This window comes from Cyanistes caeruleus, chromosome 1 (genome assembly GCF_971803275.1).
Source record: "Cyanistes caeruleus chromosome 1, bCyaCae1.hap1.1, whole genome shotgun sequence".
Lineage (NCBI taxonomy): Eukaryota > Metazoa > Chordata > Aves > Passeriformes > Paridae > Cyanistes > Cyanistes caeruleus.
The window spans coordinates 91,595,577-91,621,708 of NC_141701.1; the positions used below are offsets into that span (position 1 = coordinate 91,595,577).

General features: G+C 39.3%; 1 protein-coding gene and 1 long non-coding RNA gene across 10 annotated transcripts in view; one reads left to right on the forward strand and one right to left on the reverse strand.

Moving 5' to 3' along the window:
- RNF144B (ring finger protein 144B) overlaps positions 1 to 26,132 on the forward strand; it is a 93,117-nt gene that overhangs the window by 18,724 nt on the left and 48,261 nt on the right. For 3 of the 9 annotated variants that reach the window (XM_023919642.2, XM_023919643.2, XM_086842509.1), the window contains exon 2: positions 959 to 1,018. The exons of 2 other annotated variants lie outside the window; for them this stretch is intronic. The gene's annotated coding sequence lies outside the window, so the exon portion shown is untranslated. Of the gene's footprint in view, positions 1 to 958; positions 1,019 to 24,672; positions 24,734 to 24,939; positions 25,280 to 26,132 lie in introns of those variants that run through there. 4 more of the 9 variants (XM_023919644.2, XM_023919645.2, XM_023919646.2 and 1 more) reach the window with 3 other exon arrangements.
- On the reverse strand, positions 22,220 to 24,977 carry LOC111923748 (uncharacterized). The gene is made up of 3 exons (XR_015273972.1): positions 24,899 to 24,977; positions 23,261 to 23,409; positions 22,220 to 22,582 (listed from the first exon to the last, which is right to left on the reverse strand). It is a non-coding gene; the product is annotated as an uncharacterized LOC111923748 (long non-coding RNA).

The window sequence follows — 26,132 nt, forward strand, 5'->3', positions numbered from 1 at the left end:
GTGCTACGGTTTTCAGTTTTCAGATGAAGAAAATATGCTTGCTTACTTGTTGACCTTTGCAGAGCCCTCTCTCAATAGGGATCTGTAGCGCGTGTTTTTTCCCTTACCCTGATTTTTTTTCAAGGAGAAGAAAAAATGTTGAATAAATTTGGTATACTGTGTCTTTCTCAGGGGATAGATTAGTTGGTAGTTTTGGCTATGTCAGGGTGAAAATGAAACCTTGTGTTTGTGACAGTTGACCTGAGAGCAGCTGTCAAACATGTTTTTGAGTCATGGAAGTATTTGAAAATGTTCCTGTCAAATAATAGCATGTGAAGTTCTTTCCTGACCTTGGAAAACATTGCTTGTTTTAACAAAATAGTCTTGTGGCATCTCCTGTTTCTGTGAATTAGGACCAGTAGGGTTCTTCAAAATTAATCTGTTCTATCGTTAATATAATAAAACAATCCAATCCCCCATGTCAGAGCATCATAATTAATTTGTTCTAGTGTCAGTCTGCTTTCTTTCATGCTGCATTTCATTTTCTAATGGAGGTTACAGGAAGAGGGAAATCATAACAGGACACTGAGAATTGAACTCTAATTTACATGGGAAAATATAATAATAGTAAAGTAGCAGTAAATTTCCTTTGGGGAAAACAAGGTTTTCTTTGGTACAGTTCTTCTTGGTGAAGTTGTATGTTCTCTGACCTTGTCGTTAATGACCTCAATAGAATAATTCCATCGACTTAAATTCACTACAAGATTTAATGTATTTTCCTTTTTCTTATATCCCCTAGATAATTTTACTGATTTCATAGGAAACATAAATTTCATTTACTTTTAGATAACTAGCTTGTGGTAATTCTAGGATATTATGAATATTTCTAAAGCTTTTGCACAAATGTTCTGTAACTGAGGTAGGTGAATTGAAATTTTCATTCCATATTTAAAATAATTTACACTTCTTGTTCTTACAGTGACTGCAACACAGAAGTATCCTTTCAAGTCCCTGAAGAAATCCCCAAAGAAAGAATCCTGTAAGTAAACATATGGGAGTTAAGACTGTGTTACATACTCTATATTCTTCCTAATGGAAGAGTGAACAAGAAGTCACTATGTGGCTTTTCATATGTCCAGGTTGCCTTACAGAGCTCAGACAAAGGCTGATGTTATGCTTCCTAATTCTGTTAATTTAGCAGTGATTTTGGTTGCACATAATATTATAGTAAGGCAAATATAAAGGTGGACTTTGAAATGACATCTTGATATTGAATATCAGTTTCATCAGAGGGCATGTCTCTGCTATCAAACTTTATTCTCAAAACTTTTGCACAGTCTTTCTAAAAATGAAGAAGTTACAGAAATTAATGTATTTTTGTATGACTATTTAATATATTAGCTTTTATCTTACTGCAGCATTACATTTCTGGCCCTTTTTCAATTGCAGTCGTGCAGTGGATATAGAAAAACCTACTATAAATCATGGAAGAAACAGGAATAAAATAGCATAATACTTTGATATTTATTGTATTATCTCCCTAAAGAAAATGCTTCGGTGTAGATGAAGAATTGTCTCTCTTGCTGACAATGAGGATCCTTCAGGTTGAGAAACTTTTTAAAATTCACTTGCAAGAGCTGTATTGAGGCTGGCTAAAGTGTTGTAGAAGTGCCAGTGTAACCACTCAGTCCATACAAGTTACACTTTTATAGCTTAAAGAAGACAGTGGTTTTATCTTTGCCATCTCATTATCCTCTAGACACATATATTCCCTACTGCTGGCACAGGTAGTAGAGGTACCTGGACAATTTTGAGTGCATACTGGGGTCTAGGAGAATTGTGAGAGCTAAGTAACCTCATAATCTCCTGTGCAAGTTTCGTGTCTTTAATGGTGGCAGTGTTATGTCCAACGCTTTGCTGTTGCTAATACCAAAGGCTCTGTCTGTGCCTTTGTAAATACAAGATAGATAGGTCTTCAGCTAAACTAGAGGGGAGGTTTGGTGCTTTGGGGGGCTTTGCAGGGTTTTTTGTTTGCCTGTTTTGTTGTTTTTCTGGGTTTTTTCTTTTTGTTTGTTTTTTTTTTTTTGGAAAGCTTCTTTGCAGAATCTGGGTATGGAATTTTTTATGATACTGGTTGCACATTGAAAGAATAATTCTCTGGCATGTGTTTGTAAGTATACAAGTAATTTTTAAAATTTGAAATACAGAGAATGTACCTTTCTTTCACATCTGGATTGTGACTTCAGTTGACTAAATAGTGTTTCTAAGGTGTGAGAGTAACTTGCTGGTATTAGGATAAGCAAAGGAAATTAGCTACAATTTTATGCTAACTTCATTCTAATATTACGGCTGCTTGGATGAGAATCAGTTTCCCCTTAAAAATGGGAATGGCATTCATTCCGGGATAGCTGGCAAGCACCCTTCAATGGTAAATCCATTGTGGGATTATTACTGGTGGGAGTTGGAAGATTCAATAACACGTACTATACTGCTAAACTAAACTTTTTTAGGAACAGGAGCTCAGGATATTGGACATTACAGAGTGGATCAAATTAGTCTATCAGTAGAGTTCCTCTGGACAAAATGTAAAAGTATTCTGTCCAATTTTATGGGTTGCCACATCTGTTTTGCAGCTCTTTTCAGTGGAGGAATGGGTTAAAATCCTTTCTCAGATGGTGGGTAGGGAACTTGAAGTCATATTCTCTATATATTTTTTCTACAGCCTGTGGTAGCACTAAGGAATGTCTTGGTGTGGTTCACAGCTTATCTCCACAGGCAGTTTTGTTGACCCAGATGAAGGAGTGGGGCATGTGAATGAGTAAGAAATCTTGAGCTAATAACATCTTTTCTCCACAACATGATCTGAAGGTTTTTGTTTAAAGTGAATTAATTTTCCAGAGTGGAATGGGGTGGTCTTTCATGAACTTACCTGAATAGAAGCTCTATGGAAAAAAATACCTCTCTGGAGATAATTGTAGCATGGCCCATTAGTCACTGACTTTCATCAGTGGTGACTGAGAGAGCTGAATAATTTTGAAAACTGAAGGCTCTTCATCTATATATAAATAAACTTGTATCAATGGATATTATTAGTGGACGACTGAAAAGTTGTTTAAACCCACGAGTCCTTTAAAGTTCTACAGAAAGCAACGTAATAATATTTTCCAGATAGCAGTCTTAACTATGGAACTTAAGGTACTTTCTTCATGTAGATGTATCACCCAGTGCCTCAAATTAATTTTCTTTCCCATAGCTGGAGGTGTTTGGTAGACCTTATAGGCAGAGATTTGCAAGGAAGTTCTTTACTTATTTGAAATAATATATTATGGCTACTGTTAGTGAGCACTAGAGGGCTCTTTAGACTAAAGCAAAAGAATACAATGTCATGTTTATCATCAAGGATATGTCTGAGGCATTTTGGAATCTTGAATTAAATAATCACAACCACTGTTTTCATTAGAATAGTGTAAGGCTTCCCTTTTCAAGCAAAAATAAATCAATGTCTTTGAAAGGAGAGGCATATAGCCTGTTTTTATGTAGCAAGTGTTTGAATATTTGAGAAGCGTGGTCTTTATATGTAGGCATCCCACTGGTTTAAATTTTTATAAATTTTTTTGATTAGCAGTCAAGATTTTTTTCATGTTCTCTTTTCAAGTGGTTTATTTTAAGATATGTGCATGGCATATATTTCTTTCGGCTTGTCTGTCCATCGTTAAATGTCTTTCCCTAGGTGGTGGTTAGTTTAGCCCCTGTATTATGAAGCCCAAGTCTGCCTTGCAATCTAATAAATGTGATTGCTGTACGCAGAGGCGAATTTAAAATGTACCTATGCTTCTTTGGAAGTGTTTTTTATTCACTTTGAACTTGCTTTTCTTAAAAGGGCCAAACATTATACATTTTATTAACATAAAAAATGATTCTTAACTGGTCTGAATTTCTAGTGCAGCCTGGAAAGGCTTTGCCATTTTATACTGGCTGATATGTGAACTGAGTGTGTTTATTCCAGTGTTAATTGATGCCATTTGAGGGGAGAGGAGGAACTGTAAAACCTATTCTATGCAGATGGGAAAAAAAAGACATAAAAGAGGACCACTCTATAAGCTTGAGGGGAACAGTGGTCTTGTTGTCTTGGTTTACACAGCTTTTGTAGTCAGATATATTTTTTCATACGTCCTCTTGATTTTTCCTTATATAGGGTTCTTGTGCATAATTTGTTCGAGTGTTTTTCAAGGACACTGTAGTGTTGCAGAAGGTAGTTGATATTAGAGAAAGGGAGAGACATTAAAAATTGAAGTAGTTATTATGGAACCCAATTTACATCACTCTAGGTAGCATAATTTTTTATTGTCACAGGGAAGCCTGAAATTATGAACCAAAATTAATGCAACTGTGCTTTCAAATGTAGAGCTTTTACACAGACGCAAATGTACACTTGTTTCAATATGACTTTGTAGAGAACAATGAGTAGGCTGCTTATTTAGAAAAATGAAGGGCATTTTTTCCCAATAGCAAGTCAATCATCAAAGCAGCAAATGAGACTTTAAATAAAGGCTGAGAGATAGTTTATTTGTGGGACCAATGCACTAGAAACCAGTGGAGATTTTTTTTGTCTTAAATAATGTTGGTAGCAGCAACATAATTTTACTTGAGACACTGTCCTTCAAATGTTCCCCATTTTCTTGGATTTTCCTGGCCCTGATATACTGTTTCCAGTCACAGGTACATGCAACTTCTTTTTAGCCCTTGGTAGTGGTGTTTTGTACAAAACATTCTGCCTTTGAGTGGAATTTTTGGAAGTAAAGAAATGTAATGATGTAGTGGGCCCGAGAGGAGGGGATTTGAACTGTTTAAAGATCAGAGTGATCTATTTCCATCTGGAGTTTCTCTCAGGTTCCTGAGACTCAAAGTATCGATTGTTCAAAATGGGGCTATGAATTTACAAGCAGGAATCCTTCCTAGTCAGGAACTAGGAAGGGAACTCTGTTAATTGACCAGAACAGCTTGCAGAGAGAACAAGGAAAGAACATTGTGGTCCATTTTATAATCTTCTCTCCTCCAAGTCCCATCAAGCTTACTTTATTGTTCTTGTATGCTAGAAGGTCTCGGGGGAAGTGGGATAAAGAGGTAGATGGAGGTAGAATTGGGGCACTTTGCCTGCCAGGGAAAGAAGATACATTGTTGAAAAGCAATGGGCTGAGGGATCTGTGGAACTGAGGTCAGACTGTGAGGGGCAGTGGGGAAGGCTAGGGGCACAGGAGGCAAAGAAAACCTGCTGCAGGTACAAATTGTCCCTGACTGCTCCTAAACCCTCTACCCCTCCCAGAACCATCTAACTCCTTGCTGGTACCCACTCCCTAGGGATATTTGGGAATCCCTCCAGACCTGTCATGTCCTCGCCCTTTCTCCACTGCAGTCCAACAACTTCCCCACCTATCATAACCCCACTCCTATCACCTCTGCCCTATCTAAACCCCTGCTCTGCTGCTGTTTCCAAATATTGGTGGCACAGGAATTAGGACAGAAGTACTTAGTTTCTTCTCATCCTTGAGGCAGTAGAACTTAGTTTTATCCATCTTGCTGAGGTGCCTTGAAGTGACTCCATGGAGGATAGCATAACTCTCTTCCCCCAAACACTGCTAATATTAGACCTAACAATTATCAGAATCAAAGTAATTTCAGTTGTCTTTGAGGATGAATGCACTGTCTGTGTCGTTCAGTTTGCCACACACACTGAGTGAATTTGAGGTACGGACATTAGACTTCATTAAAATGTCTTCTGAACACTCTATGGCCAAAGACATGTCCGGCTGCTGTATTTCTATTTTTCATCACTGATGAAGATGCGTGTGGTGACTTAGATTAGAAGATGACAGTCTTGGATCTGTCTCAGCTGCTGCTTCTAACTATCATAGAACCAAAATAGCATAAGCTACAGCACAGTTCGCAGAGCTTGCAAAACACGCTTGCCTAGGGAAATTGCCAGCCAGGTATCAAATACTTTGGCAATGAGAAGGTTCCTTTGATAGAATCAGCAGTTTATTCCATGAGTGCAGTCTACAATTTAAGGAGAGCCTGTGTTGGCACTAAGCTGAACAAACTGAATGTTCAGTGAAAAGAATATAATGCATTTAAAAATTATTTCAGTCTTCTGTGTCATGGTTAGTCTATTTGACTAGGCTTTGTTTGAATAAAAAATAGAATGTAAAATAATGTGATTCTGGGAAGCCCAAGCTCATTTCCTAGCTCTATGAAGTTTTTGCTAATGTGACTCAATATATATGTATATGTAATTCCTACTTGAAATAACGTATTGTAATATTTTTAGCTTTTTCAATTCTAGGTTTTAGGGCAGGACTCAGATAATTGCCAAGAATTGCAGCATAACAGGAGGAAACTAAATTGTGACAAATAGAGTCAGGAAAGATTAATGTATTTCACATTATTAGAAGATAAAGGCTTATGTTTAAAAGAATCAAGTAAAATGCTAACTTGTCTAAGGACAGGATTCTTTGAAAGAGAATAATTTTGTTCTGTATTACATAAATTCTGAAGCAAAAACTTGCTGTAGACAACATTTGACTATATTGCTGGTAAAAACATTATGAAAAATTAATGAAATGCATAATTTTGACATTTTGTAAATAACTAGTTATGCCAAGCCTAATCATCAACAAAAAATCAAGAATTAAAAGCACATTCAGAACTCTGTCTTCCTAATGAAAGAAACTCTGTTGGGAATTTTAACAAATGTGGGGATTGGGAATTTTAACAAATGTGGGGATTGGGAATTTTAACAAATGTGGGTAATCCTCTTTCATATATAGTATTATTTGCCTCAATGCCTCTTTTAGTTTATAACAAGTTATATTAATATCATTCTTCAAAGCCATAGCTCTTTCTAGAGGAAAATGTAATGTCTTTCTGGACTGTAGAGAGGGAGTAAAAGCAAAGGAAGGAAAGAAAGCAAAATCTTAATGTTAGGCCCTGGCTCCTGCCGATAGAATATGGTGGTAATGGAGCCAAACCAATTCCCATTACTTTATATACCAGAAGGGGTGGAAATGCTGAAGAGGTCTGTGGCTTTGATGAAGTTTATAAAACCCACAGATATTTAGTAAGCTGTAAAAGCAATATAATTAATGTTAATAGCTTTTCATATAAATGCAGCTTATTCATAATCTCAGAAGGTGGGTGTTGGCGACTATAATCACAGTTAAATACTTTCCTGTGATAGGTATGCAGATATATTTTTCTCTACCCATTATCTAAAATTGATGTCTCCCAGTTTTCAGCTGAGAAGTTCAGCTGGAAGTGGGAAATTTTATGTGGGTGGTGGTAAAAAATAACCCTTATTTCCAGTGCAGAGCATACAGAAACACTCAGTGTATCCATGACTGTGTCCCTATCTTTCTACTCTTGCTTTTTATTTAGTTTTCATGGGACAGCCTGTCCAAAGATTCACAAAGACAGGCTGGATCCTGTGGGCTTTCCCCAATTATCCATGTTTGTTTTGCCAAGACTTCATACTTTTTCTGATTGTACATTTCCTCCACAGAGCAAATTTTTGCTTTAAGCTCCATGACACAGTTTAAAAATACAAACACAAAAACTCTCTGACTGCTATTGAGATCTCTATTATAACACAGCAGCCAAAACCTTGTTGAATCTCTTGCTGATACAGCTCTGATATCTCACAGCTAGGGGAAACCGAAAAGCTTGCCACAAGTCCATCTTTTTTGAGGAATTGCATGGTGCATCCTCTTCTGTCATGCCAAGGCCTTTCTGTAGGTGGAAGATAGGGCTGAGAACCTCAGTCTTAGGCAGCAGCACTATCTTTTTAGATAGCTTCTCATCGGCTTAAATAAAATGAAACTTGATAACTTAATAAACTTAAAACATAAAACTTAATAACATAAAACTTAATAACACACTTACTGGCTATTTTCTCTCTTTTGAGTTAACTGTGCGAATAAACTCCCAGAAGCAGAAATTGTGCAGTGAAAATAATTATCTTAGGACATTTTTGAAGGGTGAATTTTCTGGTAAGTCTGTGTTGAGGGTTAAGTGTCCTTCCTTTTGTTCCTTCTCACTTACAGAATTTTCCCAATTAGTTGCAGGGAAACCTGACTGCTGGTACTTACTGGTGCTTAAGAAGACAAAGAGTTTGGCTGGGCCCAGGGGGAAGGGGGGCAGATAAAAAGGAGGGTGGGGGCAGCTGGGGGCTGGCTTTCTTCTTCAGCTTCAGAGCGGCACTTTGTCTTCTTCATCTTTTTTTTCTTCATCTTCTTCATCTTCGTCTTCTTTGTCTTCATCATCATTTTCTTCATAGTCACCACCTTCTTCTCTGTCATCACCATCATCTTTGTCTTTGTCGTTGTCTTTGTCTTCATCTTCTTCGTCTTTGTCATCTTTGTCTTCTTCTTCCTCCTTCCTCCTTCGTTGGTGGACCTCACACCCCCTGTCCTGCCGGGATGTGGCAGTGCCAGCCACCGCTGTGGAGCTGCTGATCCACCTCATCCACCAGCCCAGGATCTCAGCTCGTCCCTGCTGTTCCAGCCGAGTATTCCTCAGAGCCCTGCAGGAGCACCGGGACTGCCCGCCTGAGGGGTTTGTGAAACAAAGCCTCTCCTCCATCCCTTCCCGTCTCAGCCGAGAAAGCTGTCCCGGGGTCCCTGGTTCTGTTTTCTTGTTATTGTTGTAGTTATTGTTGTTTGTGTGCCTCGTTATACTAGTTATATATATACTATAGTTATGCTATATACTAGTAAAGAACTGTTATTCCTATCTCCATATCTTTGCCTGAGAACCCCTTGATTTCAAAATTATAGTAATTTGGAGGGATGGAGTTTACATTTTTCATTCCAAGGGAGGCTCTCGCCTTCCCTAGCAGACACCTGTCTTTCAAACTGAGACAGTCTGTCATGCTGATGTGTTTCCTGAAAAGGAGCACCAAGAAGCATCTCAGCAGCCTTTTCAAGAGACTAGATTTTCTGCTTTCAAAAAAACCACAGGGTGTGCAGCCACCCTATGTATCCCTTTGCCTGTCCATCTTCCCTCTAATGGTGTTGGACTCTCTGCCCAACTTGTAGTGGTTCCTGCCGAGTTGGAGGAGACAGAGCTCAGGTCTAGTTTGTTATGTTCAGCTGCTGCTGGTCACCCATCAGTGCAGATGTAGTAGGCTGGCAGGAGCTGAGGAGGAGGAAGGAGGAGGGTGGTGACTCCAGGAAGGGGAAAGACATGGAGAGGAGGCAGTGGAGAAATGCTGTGGGAGGACACTTGGGCAGAACTGTGTGGGATGGAGCAGTTCAGGTGTTGTGCAAGATTGCTGTGAGGGAGCATAGGGAATATGGCTGTGTTGCACAGGCTCAGGCACTGCATTACACTGTGGGTACTAAATGTAGGACATGATTCTGTAGGCTTCATTAGTCCTGCTGTTCCCAGGGTGACTTACAGAACAGTAGGCATGCTCTGACATATGGCTGTATACCAGTAAAACTTTCTGTGAATGGCTGGAAGACTGAGTGCTTTCTTTTGTTCCAAAGGCACATTTTCATTTCTACAGAAAATGGAATTATTGAGGGCCTGCTGTGGATAGAAAGCCTGTAATTTATCGGGGAGCTGCACTGGTAGGCATATCTAATCTGCCTAATCCATTGCCATTAGCATTGAGCAGACAAAATGTTGAAAGCATACCTAAGCCTGCTGGTGATATAAAAGAGCCTACAGCTAAATAGATTTTTTTGTTTCTTGAGATTTATAGCTCACGTATGTTTGCTATACAAAAAACAAAATCCAACTGAATAATATTACTGTAACTTAGTTAAAGCTTTCTATTGAGAGTATAAATCATGAGGAGAAAGCTAGATTTCCTTTTATGTGCCTGTAGAATATTGATATAAAAATAGATCTTTTTGTGTTCATATTTCTTCACAATAGTTTAAAAGAATGCAGAGGCAGTAGTTCTACTGAAATGGATCTTTAAAATTAAGGCTACATCAAAAGGGAAATTCAAGCATCTCTGATGAGCCACAGTTTTGGAGGGGATGGAATCATCTTTGTATGCAACTCTTCTGCTGATTCCCACTGAATTATTTCAAAAGGATACTTTTTTCCAACATTCACAAATGTGATTGTTTAACAACATCCCACACATTGTAATGCAGAGCAAAATAAAAGGAAGGCAGAAAGAGGAGTGAATGAAGCTTAGTGAGCAAGCTACAGTCAGTGTGGCAAAACAAACAAACAAAAAAGGTAAAGTATAGTTTGGTACACTGTTTGGTGCTCTGGATCTCAAAGGCATTTATCCTGCAAGTGAGCCACTGGGAACACCAATAACTTCCTCCTCCAGCAGCATCTATCTGATTTCAGCTAACAAAGATCCTCATGAACTTGTTTGGTGTAATCTGAGGAGATAATGTATTAAACCCTATGATAGCTAGTCCTAATTGCACCTCTTTTCAGGCATTATTCACCTTTTACACAGTAGTGTGTTTTTCTTTAGTCTACTAATGCCAGACACTATCCAGCTATCACAGCCCTTAATTAGCATTCCCTCTTTGTTTTCTTTGTTTTTTTTACTGCAGTAGCTTTGACTAAGTAGTCTTCTATTTTTTTGACTATTCCCCTTTTAAGCTAGGGTAAATAATAGCTATGACCTGCGTTTTGAAGTGTTCAGTATTTTTGTTGTTCTTGAAGAACCACTGAATAACTGGTCAGACCTGGTTTTCAGATGACCCCATAGCATTTAGCACTTTGCTCAGCAGCTCAGAAGGAGAGAGGGTACAGAAGCAGAGGGCAAGCAGAGGCTCTTGGAAACCTTACTGGAAATTCACACACAGTGCTAGTATGCATTAGAGATTTTACCTTTTGCAGAAGTTGAAAAGGTCATTAAATACAATCAGGTTTGTTTTGTGCGTGGTATTAAGACAAATAACACAATTGTGTGATCAAAATTCTTGGCTAAAGGTTGTCCAACACTCCAGATGCTGGTAACATGCTGTGTGAACTTTTTGACTTTCAGGCCAGACCCCTCTGTCAGCTGTTTCTTGTTTTGCTGTAGTTTTACCCAAAATTGAACAGTTGTCCTGAGAGCAAGTCTACAAATGTAGCACAGCCCAGAAGAGGCTGAATAGCTGTAGGGAGTGCAAAGGGCCAATATTGTTTTCTGGGTGTCAGTACTGGGGGAAGGAACTGAAAAATATATCTATATGAAAAGAGGAGAACTTGTTCAGTTGGGTCAGGCTGGCAAAAAACATTAATTGTTCTCACTTAGAAGTGGAGGTAGAAATAGAGGAGGAGCTCTGGAAACGCTTGATGTTTCTCAAAGGTAAAAATTTTTCCCAGTGTCTAAAATCATGGCAAGGCAATGCTCAGGAGATGTCTGAGCTTCAGGGGAGCAGAGTACTGTTCTGCACACACTGGGTTTCAATTACTCTGCCAGACCGTATTGAGTAGTATTGAATCTGCCACTTGACTGGAGGCAGGCGTGATAAAGACAGCATTCATGATAATTAAAATGGCTCAAACGGACTAAGGACTGGGATAGTTGATCCCTTGCTGACTTTGTCAGCAGGGCTTAGGATTTTGTATTCAAGAAAAGGCTAAGCTTTGTGTGACACTGCAAGGGGGCTGAGTCAGGGGATCACTAACCTGTCTGCCTGACTACTGCCAACCCCAGTGACAGACAGACAAACGGAAGTTTTCTAGAGCCTGGTCTCTGCATTCTTCTATGTCAGTTTTTTAGGAAGCTGACCCACACAGAACTGTTCTTCCAGAGTGGTCTGTGGAGCGCTCCTTGATTTCATGGCATTTGAACACTGCTTTGTTTCTATCTCCTAACTAAGAGCTAATCCCTCCTAGAATAGTTTCCTTGTGTCATTTTTCAAGACAATCAGTTACTGAGGCTCCAATTACAAATGCCAGGGAAAGTTCCTCTCAGTTGTTGTGCGTGTCAGCAAAATGTCTTCTTATATTAAGGTGACTCCTATTGTGGAGGAAGGCTACATGGCAAAACACAAACTCTGCCAGAAACACCTCCGCATTTGAGGTGTTGGCAATATTTGTGTCATGATGAAGTAATTGGAGCACCCTACTGATTACTAAAACAGGTTCTTCACAGACCTGTCTGAAACAGTGAGGATTTTTGAGGGGGAGGGGGCAGGTGGGGAGGGGGTTGATGGATGAATTAGGAAAAGCTGAAAAGGGGGGAAATCTCCAGGAATTATTCACCCAATGCCATGCAGGGACTGTCAGCTTAGTGATAAAATGTTTGAGATCAATTGATGCAGGAGTGTTTCATGGGGCTCTTGAGTCTGGAAAAGTGTTCTGACCAGTGGATAAAACCGGTTTGAAAAAGTTTGTTGTTGTTTTGGGGATTTTGTTGGGTTTTTCTGAAGTGACACAGTGACCGATTCTGGAAACAGTGAAAGGAAATGTGTGGTTTTGTTGTGAGTGTTTTTTAGGCATTAGGTGTTACCATCAAACATCCTGTGGTGCTGGCTGTGGCTGTTCAGCTGTTTGTTCAGTCCCTACACCGGTCTGTAGCTCGTGCTGAGAACCCTCTCTCCCACAGCCTTTCATCAGGGAGGATTGTGGCTTCTCCTCTCTAATTTTCTGGTCCTCCACAACTCACTGCTACACACCCGTGTCTTCTGACATCGATGTCATCCTGGCTTGTGTTGCTATGAATCTTTATGTGGGCACATCTATAAAAAAAAAAAACAAAACACCTTGCCTTATTATTCATAAGGGAAACATTTTTCAGCTTCTTTGCTTCCTCTATGACTTGTACCAGTGGCTAGCCAACAGTGATGACTAGTTCATGCTGGTCAAGAATTGCATCTATTTGTTTTCTTGATGATGTGGGAAGGAGGCTGAAGAAGAAATGTCAAATGTTCTGACTGATTTCTTTGTGTACAAAGGTGTCTTGTATCTTCTTCCTGTGACATTCTTCCTGCCTTGCTTTTTGTGTTTCACAACTCTTCCTCTGTTTCCTTCTGACTGCAACTCTGACTGTGAACTCTTTCTGACTGTGTGTTTGGGTTATGCCTTGCAGGGGAGGGGGCACAGTCTGAAGCGGAGTACAGAAAATCTGTAACATAAAAAGTATTGATACCAGACTACTGCATAATCTCACAAATTACAGCCTCTTAACTCATTACTTTTAGAAGTAGAAATGTTAGCAGTTAGGAATTGTCAAATAGGTGTTACCTGAAGGAGTTGCCTTCTGATAATCCTATGCACACATTAATGACAAACATTAAAATGTAATGTCATGCACATTACATTGGCAGTAACACAGAAACCCAGATGTAAATACTAGAAGAAAAATTGTTTGTTCAACACATTTCACAAGAAGGCCTTTAAGGCAAAAACAAGATCAAGCACACTGGAGCATGTTATTTCTATAGATACAAAAAATAATGAGCTAGTTCCATATTCACTGTGGGATATTTGGAATTTTGCTTCCTGATGGAATAACTAGGAGTAATTAATTATTCTAAAGAAAAGGCAGAGAGATTTTAGACTTTTAGAGTAGATTCAGACAGGTTTCAGACAGGTAGCATAGTAAGTTTTAGGAACTGTCTGCCAAACACTTTTGTGTGGCTGAGATAACAAGATAGAAAGGGAATAAGTCAAAGGGAAGATGGTGGGGAGGTAGGAGAAAGAATACAGAAGAAGAATACAGAAAGAATACAGAAGAGATTCAGAAATGAGAAGTATCAGTGGCTCCTTGGGTCCTCTGCAGGCATTTTGTGTTTATTTTGTATTAGAATCTAGTGTTCAGGTAGGTAGAATGTATATGGCATTTATCTCTTCTACCTTAGTTAAGGCAGGATTGATAGAAACACACGTACCTGCTTTGTGTTGTTTGAATGATCATTTGTGTTACCTTCCAAAAAAATATACTTCATCAGATCAGTGATGTTCACTAGAAAACTTCTTACAGGGACTAACTTTTCATCTTTTAATTCACTCCAGATTTCCCTTTGAAAATTTGTGTTTCACTGCTTTGCCCTTGAAGGCAAGACACTTTACAGTCTGTAACAAAGCATACAGGACAGCTGAGGCGTGTGTTGTATACTTTGTACACAAGTAAGTAAGGTGGTGGAGTTTTTTTGTGGTGTACAGATGATAAAATTTCTATGCTTTTCCAAGGTTAGGAGGTATTTTTTGGCAAAGCCCAGAAAAAAAAATAAAATAATCTAAACCTTTTATCTGTGCTGCAGGCTTTTTTTTTTTTTTTTTTGTTAAAGAGATTGGAAACCTATTGCAAAACTTCTGAAGTTGATTTCCAGTGGTAGAAACCAGAATGTCAAAGGAAAGTGTTTCCTCTTTACTTCCTACTGTGTCTAATAAAACTGAAAGGCTGTACATAGTCACATGTTTAAGGAGTACCCAGTTAAGTGCCCTGACTTTTGCTATGATTTTGTGAAATGATCAGTCTAATCCTTTAAGGTTTGAGCTGCTTTAAGTCCCCTGCTAAACTGAATTTCTTAGGGAAATAAAGCTCATGTGGATTAAACTATTTGTCTGATAAACTTGAAAACTTTCTGAGCCATCGATGTAAAAAGGTAGGCAGGACTCCCCTGTTGTACATTTTCTGGTACATTCAGTCAAAATACTGGCATCACATCTAAGGCTCCCTAATCAGCGTGCAAGTGGGGCAGTGTAGTTTATGACTGCTCCAGGAGCACTTTGGAAGCAATACCAGGGAACTAGGGTTATTGTTTTAGTAGTGTTAAGGCACACAGATCCTTAGAAACCAGGTTTCAAAAGTTTTGCTGGTCAACCATTTCTTCACAGACAAGTTTGGAGCATAAAATCTGCCAAACTAATAAACCTCCATTCCTGAGGAAAGTCATGGTTTACAATGCCTTCTGAATGAGGAAAATAATTTATTCATTGACTGTTTTTCAGCAACATGCTGGAAATTTTGTACAAGTGTTCATTATTTTAAATTAGTATGTTTTTTGGAATCTTTTCACAATAGAAAAATAAAGTTCTTTGGCAATGGATGGTATAGAGAGGAGAGATCTTGATTGTCAGTTTAGGGATGCTTTAATGTGGGAGAATCTTAAACCTCCATATGGTGCCGATAACAGACTTTTTGTGGTCCAGACAGAGTGATGGATGGGCCTTGTGACCCATAATAGTATTGAAACTCAGAACATCTTGGTATGTGGAGTTGCACATTTGGGTTATCACTAAGAGATAAAAAATTTAGTGCACTTGTTGCCATTTGAAGGAGGCTGAAGCAACTTGCCTGTTTCCTGGAAAGACAGTCAAAGAATGAAAGCACATTATTGAAATTTTTCTTTCACCATAACTATCTCCATTCCCATCATACTCTGCTGTGTTTACTGGAAATTAACTGCAGCAGAACATCCAGAGAATATCTGATTTCCTGTAAAACATTTACTTTATTTATTCTTCTTACGTGTTTTTCAGTTTTCCTCTCTTCTTCCTAATCCTGTTGACAACAAAAGAAATTAAACAAAAGATCAACTGTTGGCTTTATGTAAAATATTGCATCAAAATAATGATTCATTGTAAAAGGATTGCACACAGTAAACACACCCACAAATACACATTCAGGTCACAAAACCAAAAATGTTATCATTATCATAAGGACAAAGGAAGTTGTTATTTTAGTTTTTGAACAGTCTTGATTCATGTTTCCTGTCATTTTGCTTGGGGAAAGAGAAACACTTATCTCTAAATAAACAGTTTAACAGAACTGCCAGAAATTCTTCAAATCCTTAAACCAGTATTATCAGAAATAAATCCATAGTTGAAATAAGCTCCATCCTCCTGCTTCTGTCCAAATTTGGTTTCCACATATGAGTTTGAGTGCTGCATCTCACATCACGATCTGATATTATTTTTAACCCAAAGGCAAGAAGCCATTATTGTAAACCCTGTTCGTGTAGCATAGTGTGATGATCACTGTATTTCAAGAGGATCTCAGGTGGAGTTTCTTGGTTCTCACCAAGTTGTGCTGTATAATTACTCTGAGGTTTGCTCAGTAGGAAGCAGCCTATCTGTTCCAATTTTTCAGCCCAGAGAGGTGCTTCATGCTGCTTTCCTAGCTGAAGCCTCTGGCAGCTTGCTCCCTGGGACACCCAGAGACTGGTGAGATGTTTGTGATCACCAATGGGGATGCTACATGTCTGGATTCTGACACTGAGTTTGTTCTCTGCAGGGCTGTTGGGAAGTGCTGTTTGTCATCTTTTTGTTTATGTTGTTCAAAAAGCCATGAAGATATACAAAGCTAAAAGGTCTTTGTGTTTTTTCATGCAGTGTTAGAAATATTCTGTAGGTGTACATGATTCTTCTTCCCTTTCACTTGCTCTTTTTTCTGTATAGCAAATGTACTCTATTCCTGAACTAAAACCAGAAAGACTGGAGAGTGTTTTGCTTAGTCTCTTCATGCTGTTAATTTTATATTCAGGAGAGTCAAATGGTTTCCCTGCCTTTGGCCTCTGTCAGAACCATGGGACATTTCGGGTTGAAGGGACCTGTCTAGTGCAACTCCCCTGCAATGAGCAGGGACTTCTTCAACTGGATGAGATCTCTCAGAGCCACGTCAAACCTGACCTAGAACATTTGCAGGAACAGGGCATCCACTGTCTTGCTAGGCAATGTATTCCAGGGTTTTACCACCCTCAGTTCCTAATATCTAATCTAAAGTGATGCTCAGTTTAAAGCCATTCCCCCTTGGCCTGTCACTACTCGCCTTTGTAAAATGTTTCTCCTTAGCTCTCGTGTAGGTCCCTGGAAAGTGCTATAAGGTCTCCCTGGACCTTTCTCCAGGCTGAAAAACTCCAGTTCTCTCAGTCTGCCTTTGCAGGAGGTGTGCTCCAGCCCTCTGATCATCTTTGTGGTCTTCTACTGAACTCACTCCAGCAGGTCCATGGCCTTCTTGTGTGTGTGCCCTGAGAAGAGCAAGCATCACTCCAGGTGGAGTCTCATGAGAGCAGAGAAGGGGGGAATCCCTTTCCTCACACTGCTGGCCATGGCTCCTGTTACGCAGCCCTGTGTACAATTGGCTTTCTGGGCTGCAAGTGTACTTTGCTGGTCATGTCCAGCCTCTCATCCACCAGACCTTCCTTGAACTTGGTGTTAAGTTCCTCCTTAAACTTCATGTTCTCTAAAGCTTCCTTGGCAGATTTCAAGATCCTGGAAGTTTCTTCCCATCTGCCTTCTGCAGGTGGGGTCTGACCTAGCTTTGCTCATTTGGTAAGTGAGAGAGGTGTCAGGACTTCTTCCTTGCAAGTAGGCCAGTTGTTTCTCCTTTTGTCTAAAGTCTCCTTCTCTTCTTCCACAATGCAGCATTTCAATTCCCTGTGATTTAGGATATTGCTGTTCCCAAGACATGCAAATTGCAAGCATGTAGAGAGTTATCCTAGGGAAAATCTAGTTTAGAAAAATTTGCTCACAGTCAGAGGTCACTGAACAGATTTCTTCACCTTGTAAGATAGAACCCATGGAAACTAAAAATTCAGAGTTCACACTTTAAATCTTTGTTTGTATTGTATAATGCAAAGTAATTCTCTGTGGGAATAGATTTATTGATGCATTTTGCCATGACTGTGTTTTGTCATATCCCAGGAAATATATATACATGTACAAAATCAAAACCTTGAGAAAATACTTGACCTGTTTAGACTTCTTCCTAGTGAGTACAGGGCAGTTAAATGGAGCCGGGGGCTTTTCAAAGATGAAGTCAAGCTTAACAAAAAGATGAGTTCACACTTGTCATTTCTTCAATGACCGCAGAGAGTACTGAAGCAGAAAACACTATTTGCTTGGATTTTTGCAGTGTTTGGAAAACCAAAGATTTTGTTATACCTCTTGCCCTTCTGCCCCTTTTCTTTACAAGATATCAGTATTGTAAAACTCAGGTTTCTTTTCCTAGAGATTCTCTCTGCCCAACTGGATATCCTTAATTTTATAAGAGTCTTAAACAAATTACTAGGTTAAAGCACCTATTTTTAATGAAGTTACTTGGCAGATGATCGTAACCAATACAAAATAAAAAAAAACATTAAGTAAACCCCTCCCAAATTATTTCAGTGTAACTGAATAAATCCTTGGATCACTTGCAGCAAGCAAGCAATGTGCTTGGCTTTGAGTTCCCACTATCCTAATTTTGGGATTGTTGAATTTAACAACTGCTTGCTAGGTGGTGCATGTTAAAGGTGTCCTTTCAAGGAAGTTGCTGTAATTGCTGTCTGCTCTGCTCTGAACAGAGGAGGGAAAAAAGTTTCATCACTATTCTAACGAGAAACCGGAATGTGAAGCAATCTTGGATTTTGTTACTGCAGCTGTGATGTGATAAGAATGCCACCAGCAAACAGTTGCATGTGTTTTAACATGTTGCTGCTTCTCATCTGGGAAGTGGTACTGTGTCCTTTTTGGATGCTGCCATTACAAAGGTGGCCAGCCTAAAGCAGCAGGGGAGAAGATAGGCTCACTCAAACAGTCCTGCTGTGGTGTGCTGAGAGGCTGAAATCCTTAGAAACTATTAGTTGTGTTATCTGACCATATGGTTAAATTCCATAGAGACAAAAGTGGATCTGGACAAACCTTTTCATATCTGGTCTCATCAGAAATGGGTGAGATGTAAATTCTGGTAAGGAAAGGAGACTGCAAAAGGGGAGGGGAATAGCATGGAGACCCTCCCTGGAAGTTCAGTAAGGAGAGGGATGCTGGGACACAGGGACAAGTTCTTGGTGTTCCTTATGGGTATGTTTCAGCTCCATTATTTCCCTGCATAGCCAGTGCATTGGAGTAACCCCTCTGCAACCCCTCTTGGAAACTATTTCTCACCCTAAATTAGCCAAAGGCTAAGTGTGTCATACTTAAATACTAAAGAAAAGTTTTGAATCAGAGGGATATATTAGCTCCACACCTTGGTCCTTCTTGCCAGATGTCTGTGAAAGTCCTATTGTTGGTTTTTATAACCATAAAATTAAGTACCTCAGCTCTGTCTCATCTCTGACCTGCCCATCCTTGACTTTAGAAGTTAGTTAAAATAACAAGGTCTGGGCTGAAACATATTATTAGGTGCCCCCTGCCACCCTTCCCTTCAAATTGTACTTGTCTTTTAAACCTGTGGATAGAGTCTCATAAAGCTAAGGCAAAGCCATCACCTAGGAGACTGTCTTGGGTTGGAAGGAATGAAGCTGTCTCCTAATATTTCCAAAAAAGCAGTTGAGAGCTTGAGGCAGGACAGAAAGCACAGTAGAATGAGAGACATGAAAACAGTGCACATTTTTATCTCATGACAAGGACAGGTTGATGACCTCCTCTGTTACAGGGGAAGCTTCCTGTGCAATCAACCAGGATGGTTTTCCCCCTCTCAATTTTTAAAGTGATGGCGATTCTGATGTCTGAAATAACTGAAATTCCAGGCACATTACCAAAACACTTTGTTAAAAGTCAATGGAATGTGTCATTTTGGGCAGACAATCAAAAGGAAGAAAAATATCTGTGCATGATTGATAGTCTGTGCCATGCCCTGAAGTTAGCTGTAAGCTCAGCTAATAGAAAATAAATTAATTTATCTGAGCCTTAAGTTGTCCCCATACAAGCTTGTTATATATATACATGTTCTCTTGTTAAAAATGTGTGCTAACTTAAGAGAAGGCAGGAGAAGAGGACAACTTCAGTGTCTCCTCTTTCATGTGTATTTAGTATGGTTCCTTTGATGCTGCTTTATAAATGTCTCTTTTCACAGCTAGAGAGTTTCACCTGGTATCTGATGCCCACAAGAAATGATCAACTCCGCCTCTGTAGGTGTAACACATGAACATGAGAGCAAAGCAAACTGTTTGTTTCATTATATTTTTTATCATCAGTTCATGAGGTGGTGCTGGTTTGGGGGGAGCTCTATGTGCTGTCCAGCTGGGGAACTGGACCTGCTTGTGCAGGGTGGCCTCTGAGCCTGAGAGGTGTCCGGTGACCCTGAGTGGTCAGTGACAGTGTCTCCAGAAGCAGTGCTGTCACCTCATTGATGATCACTGTGCAGCTGGGGAGGAACAGAACTGCCTTGCAAGACGATGGCTGGCATGCCTCATGTCACAGGAGAAGGTCAAGGGGGAGTGTGACAGAAGCCTGCCTGCCTCTTCCCTGCGTCTGGAGTGAAGGAGGTGGCTGAGGACATGCCCTGGGCTGAGGGTGCTGCTCTGGCTGCCCCTGGGCTGGACATCTGCTGTTCAGTGGCAGCTCGTCAGTGTCTTATTTATGGCAGGCTCATTGAAACTTAGCTTGCTTCCTTCTTGCGGGCTGGCTCTTCATACACTTAGTGAGCAGGAAGGAGTTAGCCGAAGCAAAAATTTCTGTAGAGCTGTTGCTGAGCTGTTTGGTTGCCAGTGGTAAAATGCCACTCCTGATGGTATTGCCAGTAGAGCTCTGCCACCAGCAGGTTTTGCTATGGGCAAGTACACTTTGTCTCAATGCTTCCAGGTCCCAAGAAGACAAGTTCGCACTGAAATTCCGGTAATACCCTGTCAAAGCTATTGGCCTGGATCTTTAAGCTGAGATTTGCAAGTACCTGAAACCCACCCACTGGGGTAGCAGGCTGACTTCTCATGGCTTTCTGCTGAGGCTCTATTTTATTTTTTTTTCCTCTAGCATGGTTCTGTATGGATCAAATAGCAAAAGATAGGTTAAAGTATAAACACTGGAAAAGTTACAGGTGGAGAAGAAATATAGAACTTATGGAATCCATATGATTTTGTTTGGAGATGGTCCACTATGCCAACAAAGTTTAATGAATATTGCATTTTGCTTTGTTTGCAGGAGCAGGATGTCTGTAAGTCACCTACCACTTTTCTTTTTGTCTGAGACAAATCCACATATTTTGAGATCATAATCATAAATGTTCAGTAGACACTGTGCCATTCCACTCCCTTTTTTACTGTAAAATAAAAAGCTCTTTACACTGAACCTACTATTCTTTTGAAATAATTTAACTTGATTTATTTCACTCCAATAGAAAGCTCCTTATAATAAAGTTTTATGTTTTAGCTAAAGGAATTAATGAAGATTTCAAGCCTGGTTTGTCAGTGAGTGACTCGCATACCAAGTCAGAACTGTAGAACAATAGGGTTATTTAAACAGGAAAATATGTGGTCCTGATTTTCTTATAGCTATACTGATTACAGCTTATCTGCATGCAAAATGTTACACAGGCTCTGTATTTTTCTGCACTGACATCCAATTTCTAACATTGTGTGATTGTACAAATACATATATGGAACAGAGATTCCTTTTGAAAAATTTGGTTTATGACGGTACTAAAAATTACTTTTGATGGTGTAATCCCCCTTTAAAAGAGTTCTCGTTAAAGATAGCTATTAATAGTCCATGACATCAGGGGCGTCACACTTGCAACTTCAGATAATATATGTATACTCCCTGTGCAAAACCCCTTCCTGTTTTATTTTCAGCATTGGTTATATTACTCATTAGCATCTATTTTTGTTATGAAACTGTCTCTCTTACATTGACAAATACTTTCATTTTCCATAGGGAAATGGATTATTTGCATGTTCACTAAGTAAAATGTTTAAAGACTAATTTTATTTTAGTTATGCTCTGATTTTTAAAAGCTTGTTATAAAACCTGTTTTTTATATTACACCTATGAATAGATATGGCTTTTCAGGGTATTTGCTTTTTGTTAGTTGAAAACTGCACAACAGGGTAGTGAAAGTTTATTTTTTTCCCTCATAAGTTAGTCCTATTTCTTTATGTCTAATTACAATGAAACTGTTAGTTATACACTAACTCAGTGTTTTCACTTGCTCTTAATGGTATTTTGTTTGTGGGATGTGAGCAATCTTTTCACTGGTCACGCTATTCTTTACCCATCTATGTCAAAAATTAATTAGTAATTTCAGTTAATGCAGAGTGGTTTAGTCATTTCTGAAGTATTTCAAGTCACTGCAAGGATGACACAGTCATGTTAGTAATTAACTATGCCAGCCTTTATTCTTATTCTGGCTAGTAACTCAACTAAAAGTTTCCAGCGATACTGCATTTTGACATCTCAAAGGCTCAGCTATTCCCCCAGGCTGGAGGTATAAAAGCATCAGTTAAGAGTGTCCAAAAATTTAATTAGATCCTCTCAGTTTTGTGCTTTATATCACTGCTATCCAAGAAGCAAAAGTAGAGAACTTAGCTTGTGCCTTGTCTGGAATTGTGTGACAATGTGAACTTTTTTTTTTTTTTACTTTTTTTTCTTTTTTTTTTTCTTTTTTTTTTTTTTTTTTTTTGTTGGCTCATAAAGGAAACCAATCAATCTGGGTTTAGAGATTCAGGGACTTGAGCTGGGTAGCAATTTTAGCATGACTCATAACACTTCACAAAATTAGCTTGCCGAGAAGATGTGCTTCTGTGAAACTGTGAAGTACCTGGGCTCGAGGTGTAGCTGGAAGAGAAATCATTTTGACAGAAGAGCTCATAAAAGTCCAGCTCACGTCTTTTAGTGATGACAATTGCAAGAATCATCAGTATTGATCATCTCAAGTCCTTATAGCCTGAGCTCCTGCACAGTGTCACATCACCTTCGGCTACTCTTTGCTGTGGACATCCTGGATAAGCACAAAAGTAGGGGCAAATACTGAAGAGAAGATGGAAGCAGGGGTATAGACAGCTGTCCAAAGAGCATCAGTAAGTGATTGACATGTAAATCCAGGCCCCACAGTTTAGGATTTGATACCCAAGCAGTAGAGTGCTTGGAACAAGCATATATTAACATTTCCAGTTAATTAAATGTCTTGAGAAACGTGCATAATTTTTCTCACCAATTATGTGATGTCTAAGGGAAAATAATTTTGTTGTAAGCAGTTTTGCACATTTATGCAATCACATTATAACTTGCATGGAGACAATAGGAAATGGGATACAAATATGATGGGATGTTTTTTTTGCTGAAGTTTCCAGAATTTTTGTGCATTTTAATGTACTAAATCTAGTTTTCATAGCTTAAAAGAACACCCCCCCATAGTTACAAGCTGGCCTTATAATTTATCTGAAGGAAAGATGACTATTCTTTTTTGTAGTTCTGTCTCTTCACTGTTGGAGGCTGCTTCAGTGAAATTTCTTTTTGTTTTGTTGCTCCAGCAAGGAGAGAGTACCAAACAAGATGCTACCTTTGCTAGTCTGTTATTAGCAGCTGCCCTGCTCTGCTCTGCTTCTGAATTTACCACCCTACCATTTTCCCTACACCTGCATGAATGACTTAATTTCCTTCATCCTCCCTCACTCACCACTCTCCTCCTTGAGATAATTGCCTTTTGCTGTTCAAGTGCTGTGGTGCTAAGCACGGGGGCTGAGAACAGGAGGAGTTTTCTTGCTGAGCTTCATCTGTGGCAAATCAAGTACTTGTGTGATGAAGGAAGAGTAGCAAAGGGGGCAGCTGCAGGAAGAAAATACAGGAGCTGGAAGCAGAGGGAAGGTGGTGAAGAGAGTAGTGGTAGAGGCTCAAGCTATTTCATACTAGAACAGAACATGGAGGATAAAAATCTAAGCACAGAAGGAGAATAATTTTCTACTCATAAAGTTTTCCAAAGAATTCCATATTTTCAGTACTGCTCTAGAGCCTAAAAACATAACTCTGAGCCCTCAGTGTTTCTTGAGTCTTGTCTAGGATTGGCCACTGCTGAGAATATAATACATCTGCTTCTGCTGGGAAATGCTCTGCTAGCTCAAGTGGCAGTATATGTGATATGGCTCTAGTTTACCTAATCTCATTGTAACCCCGATGATGAACACCATAGGGCTCAACAAGATTCCACATGTTGGAGCAGCTATTTTTGTTATTATTGTTATTTTGTTATTATTGTTATTTTGTTATTATTCCCTCCGTCCCTCCTTCCCTAAATATATATAAATATATTAAAAATTTGTATATATAAAATTATATAAATTATATATATATATTATATAACTATATCTAAGATTGTATCAAGCACCCAATGTTAAATAGTTAAATTCTAAGTTTGTCCTTATTCTGAGGAAAAGAGTATATGATGGCAATTCCAGCAAAGCTGTAATATAAAGAAGTAATTCAGCAAGGAGGCTGAATTAAAGTTGCACAAGCTTCTTTTTTTTTTTTTTTCTTAAATTCATCTGATGCAGTATAATTGTCTGAAAAGAGCTAAAAGCTCAGCTGTGAGCTTTTATACACCCCGGAAGAAATGGCTATATATAATTTTTCACAGGAAAGTACTGCAGGAAAAATGCCAGCAACGATTGCATGAAGTACAAAGTAAATTTATTTTGTCATAAGAAAATTGTAGATTAACATTCATACTTCTGTTTTTCTGCACCCTCTGCACTCTGATATATCTATATTTCTTATCTGTGGGTGTGGTGCATTTCCTACAGCAGGAAAAGTTCTTGAGGGTTTGGTGTCATGTGGCACAATTAGATATTCTCCTGCTACTTGGCTGCTGTGAATCACACCCTTTGGTCTGGAATACGGAACTGCAGGATTCCCAACCCCTCCTGCTCGCAGGGAAAGCTTAAAGAGTGAAATTTTAGCATTGACAGAATAAGATGACACCATCATCATTAAACACTCAGATCTGAAATTACACGGGTACTTTACTTTTGAGTTCAGATTTTTTGCTCCCTTCCCCTCCAACGTGAAGACATCACTTTGTTTTTTTCTTTTTAGATGACATTTTTTCACAAGCAGAAGCCAGCAAGGTTTCAGACATCAGCTGCTATGCAAACAGGTTAATTTGGGAGGGCTCTGATGAGTGTCACATCTAAAGCCTTGCTGCTTTCAGTTTTACCTCGTCAGGGCTCGGATGGGAGTCGTGGCTAAAAGCTGCACAGAGACCCAAATGGGAACGTAAGGGTGTGCATGGGCTGGGAGCTGACAGGGTTTAAGTAATCACCTGCAGTTGAATTGAGTCTCGGATGGGAAGTAGGAAGTGCTGTTCTCAAGCTTCCTGTACAAATAAATGCAGCTTTCCCACAGCTACTGCATACGAGCTGTGACGCGCGATTAAGGTGCAATGGCAGCGTGCACTTAATAGCAGGGAGGGGATGATTTCTCGGAGCGGCCGAGGGGCTGGGAGACGAGTCCTGCTGCTGCCCTTAAAAGTGTTGAGCTGTCAGCCAGCCAGGGAAGAGGAAGGGCGTGTGGGAGCAATCTGCTGCGCTCCTCACGGTGAGCTGTGGGGCTCTGTGACATCGTGGTTCTTGGGAATGCCGGAGTCCGAGGGCAGCCGCTGAAAAGTCACACCGCTGGCGGCGAGTGCTGCTCGCCTCTCAAGGTATGTTGGAATACAGCTTTCTGTCTGGTTTTTCTCCTTTAAGAGCAAAGGATACCCTAAAAGAACAGAAAGCCAGCATTAGCTTCTAATGGAAGAGAGTGGAAAAGCCTTTTTAAAATTTTTATTTATTTTTTTTTTTTTAGGAGGTAAGGACTAGAATGATTAAATAGCTAAAATAAATGTTATTTGTGGTTTGGCTAAAATAAAACTATCTGGTGCTTAGAGCTGAGGCAGTGAGGCAGAAGGAAACCTTGGTGTCCTGACTGTTAAAGGCTGAAAATAAATAGACATCAAGTACTTCCCAAAAAGGGTGAAATGTCTCTTGTCAGTGTAACTTTTGGAGAAATAGCTGTGTGAAGTGTTTAAAAATGCTGCAGTATTAGAATCTATCTGTGTGGAAGGCAATTGCTAAAATGGCATACAGTCAGTATGTTTTAGTTTAAATAGAAGAACTTCTTTCACACAGAAAAAATACCGGATTAAGCTGGAGAAAGCCTGAGTTTAAAATGCTGATACTTCCTCCTGATTTAAAGGCATTTCTTCTGCTAGAGTCTCATGCAGCTGGTCTCAGGAAAGAAAAAATATGTTCAACTGTATTGCAAGTGTTAACTTCTAATCCGTGTTAATGTACACTTCTAATCTGCTCAGGGTTTAGGGTTATGTGGTTTATGTAAGCACATACAAAATATATCATACTTCTCTAGTTTGCATTTAAAATTTTTTTGGCACCAAGAATAGACAACTGCATTTACTGGAGTGTTTGCACTGCTTTCTCATCATAAGGCTTTCTCAGTGCAAAGCAGCTTTAGTAATGAAGATGTTTCAGGCTAGTTTATTTTAAAGATCTGTATTT